We start from the raw sequence: 3,505 nt of genomic DNA on the forward strand, positions 1-3,505 counted from the left end.
GTGATGGAGATTGTCTAACAACGAGCAATTGAGACAATTTGTTTACTTTCCACTTTTTTAGCATAGAGAGTTTAAGCTTTAGGTTTAAGAGGAGTGGTTTCGGGAATGAACTTTTATCGCTCTCTCTCTCTCTCTTTTATTTTATTTTTTTTTGCTTTGCATTTTACATGGGGTGATAGAATTGCTTTAATACCCTCAAACTTAAACTAGCCATTGTTCTAAATGAGCATTAGTGTGGGTGTTTAACCATTCTTGAAAATAGATTGAGGTGCAGAAACTCTTGGTTATTGTTTTTGTTTGGAAAATGATATAAGGTTTGGTGAATTATTGGAATTCTTGCCGATCATAATAGATCCATCCTCACCTAACTTTGGTAAATACTTTTCAATTTGAGCTTTAATTTCATTAAACCTTTTTTTTTTCAAGTTATATATATATATATTTTTTTTTTAAGGAAACACACCTCTCACCCGGGTGGGAATAATTTTGTGAAGTCTATCTCCCATATATCAAATAATTCTTTTTTTAATATGTAGTTCAAGGGTGTGTCATTAGTAGATGACTTCATTGATTAATTTATTCTTTCCTCTAATTCCAGTGATTCAAGAACTCTTACAGTTTTCTCCAACTCGCTTTTTGTGTAGTGCAATTATTCCAGCAGCTGTCTTCTTCTTGTTGTTGTTTCCAACTATTAGCTGCTAGATTCTCGGTCAATTTATAAATTGCTGAGTATTCCTCTCCCACTCCTAGATATTTCATGTTGTCATTCATATGAAATTCTATTTTTTGATCATTCATTCTCAACATTATAGTTCCCTTGTGGACATCTACCCATGTTTTCCCGTTTTCAAAAATGGTCTCCCCAAGATAATTGGTACATCATGGATAATCCAAAATCATAAAATATGCTGGAAAATGAACTTGTCGACTTGAATTAGGATCTTTGATTTTTCCTTCTAGATGAGTGAAAGATTGATCTGCTAGTTGAAGAGTGATTGTAGTTGGTCTTGCTTTACCAATACCTAACTTTTTGTAAATAGACAGCGGCATTAGGTTAATGCTTGATCCTAAATCACATAATGCTCGACCTAGCTTCTTCCCTCCTATTGATGTTGAAATTGTGAATGAACCAAGGTCTTTCTCCTTTGGTGGGATCTTATTTTTCAATATTGCACTACACTCTTCATTCAATGGTACCACCTTGAATTCTTCAAATTTTCTTCTCTTGGTGAGCACATCGTTCAAGAATTTCACATAATTTGGCACTTCCTTCAAAGCTTCCACTAATGGTATGCTTATATGAATTTCCTTAAATATATCTATGAACTTCTCAAAGTGGGCTTCCTCTTTCTGTCTTTTTATTCTTGGTGGAAAATGAGGTGCTGGAATATACGTTCTACTTTCTTGTCCACTGCTTACTTTTATTTGCGTTTTAGGAGGAATTTTTGTTGTGTTATTTCTGTACAGCAGCTTCTGCATACTTTTTGTTGTGCTCTTCCGACACAATAGCTTCCTCATTTCTCTGTTGTGCATCAGTAACTTCTTAAGAGTGACCATATGCCATTTGATTTTGTAGTCCAAATCCTGGAGGATAATTAACTTTTGGTTGCATTTGTTGATTGTATGAGTCCTGTCCTTTCCGTGAGAAGTTTGGATGACTTCTCCACACTGGATTATAAGTATTTGAGAAGGGATTACTTTTTGGGTTGTCTTGACTAGCATTATTCCCTACATAGAAAATTAAGGTCGGATTACTTGGACATTGATCAAAAGTGTGTTCTTCTTCACAATATACATAAGATTCAGCTGCTATTTGGGTCATTACAGAAGTTGTATGGACTGTTTCTTTGGTCATTGAGCCTTGTCTCAACGCTAGATTTCGTAGGATATTAGTCACCGAAGCTAATTGAGTGTTGATAAAAGACAAAGCATCAACTTCAAGTACTCATCGGGTCTTCTTTCCTGATTGCTTCTCACATTGGCCCATTGACAATTGTTAAATGCTATTCTCTCTAAAATCTCGTATGCTTCATTGTATGTCTTTGACAAAATAGCTCCAATAGCTCCAATTGCCCACAACTTCTTTAGTAGCAATATTCAATCCATTGTAGAAAATCTTCATTTGTATACAATGTGGTAATCCATGGTGAGGACACTTTCTAAGCATCTCCTTTTATCTCTCCCAAGCTTCACTTAGTGTCTCATCTTCAAATTGTTGAAAAGCGACAATCTCATTTTTAAATCATGCGTTTCTAGTGGTTGGAAAATACTTGATCAAAAATTTCTTTGCTAGACTATTCCAAGAATCAATTTTTCCCAGTGCCAAAGTATTCAACCATGATTTTGCACCATCCCTCGAGAAATAAAGGAATAAGCTCAATCTAATCACGTCTTTATCCACTCCTTAGAATCGAAATCAGTCGCTAACTCCCAAAAATGACTTTAGATGTAGATGGGGATCTTTTGATGGTAGTCCATGAAATTGCCCAATGGTTTGCAACATTTGAAACATCACCGACTTTAACTTAAAAGTGGTTGCTTGAATTTTAGGTCTAATTATGCACGGTTTTGGCTCTTCCACATCTGGGTGTGCATATGCTCGGATTACTTTTTCTCTGTCATCTTCTAAATGTATGGCATTCGCCATAATTTTCTCTTGATTAGCCATCATCACTGGATTTCCAAATTCCTTTTTTAGTTGGGCTTCATGTTCTATTTGCTGTATATTTTGTTCTACCATTTTCTTTTGTTCCCTCAACCTTTGCCTAAAGGTTCTTTTTATTTCGGGATCCATACCAGCCACTAGTGTTGCTGAAGGTAGCATAGCTTGGGGAAGTACAACTTGGGGCGATGCAGCTGTACCTGTCCTGGTGACTAAACTTTCTCGAGTTTGGTTCCCTTTAACCCCACCTCTTCCTCTACCTCTAATAGGGGGTCGTCCCCTTTCTCGTCTTTTTTCTACGTCCTCTAGGCCACATGGTTCTGAAAACCAAGAAATTTTTTCGTAGGTCTATAGTTCGCGAATATAACTAACATTATATTGCATAGTATTAAAATCATATAGTAGGGCAAACACATGAATATGATGATATTAGGTCAATCATCATGCTAAAATCAACGATATACTCACAGTTCATCATATTCAATACTATATTACATTCAACATCAAGGTACATGCGGTGAAGACCGTTTTTTTTTTCTTATCTTATGTAGGACGTACCTGATGGTGACAAGACATCGACAGTTTGACTATGGAATGCTTCAAGCCTATCTCATCGGCTAGTCTATAGAATCAATAACCTAGAGCTCTAATACAAGCGATAGCAATCCTAGATTTCCACTAACCTAAAGTCGCTACTGTTATCATAACTTATGCTCTTATATGAAATTAAACATTTAAAATGTCATCGTAAAACAGAAAATTCATTTTAAAACACTGTGATGGACTTATGTGTTTGGAATAATATCTAAAACAAGATAAAAGCAATAATAAATAAATCAAATA

General features: G+C 35.4%; 1 non-coding gene across 1 annotated transcript; it reads left to right on the forward strand.

Moving 5' to 3' along the window:
* Positions 1–2,138: 2,138 nt before the first annotated feature.
* Positions 2,139–2,245, forward strand: LOC111784138. The gene has a single exon (XR_002813485.1). It is a non-coding gene; the product is annotated as a small nucleolar RNA R71 (small nucleolar RNA).
* Positions 2,246–3,505: the final 1,260 nt, after the last annotated feature.

This window comes from Cucurbita pepo, unplaced genomic scaffold, assembly GCF_002806865.2.
Source record: "Cucurbita pepo subsp. pepo cultivar mu-cu-16 unplaced genomic scaffold, ASM280686v2 Cp4.1_scaffold000155, whole genome shotgun sequence".
Taxonomy (NCBI): Eukaryota; Viridiplantae; Streptophyta; class Magnoliopsida; order Cucurbitales; family Cucurbitaceae; genus Cucurbita; species Cucurbita pepo.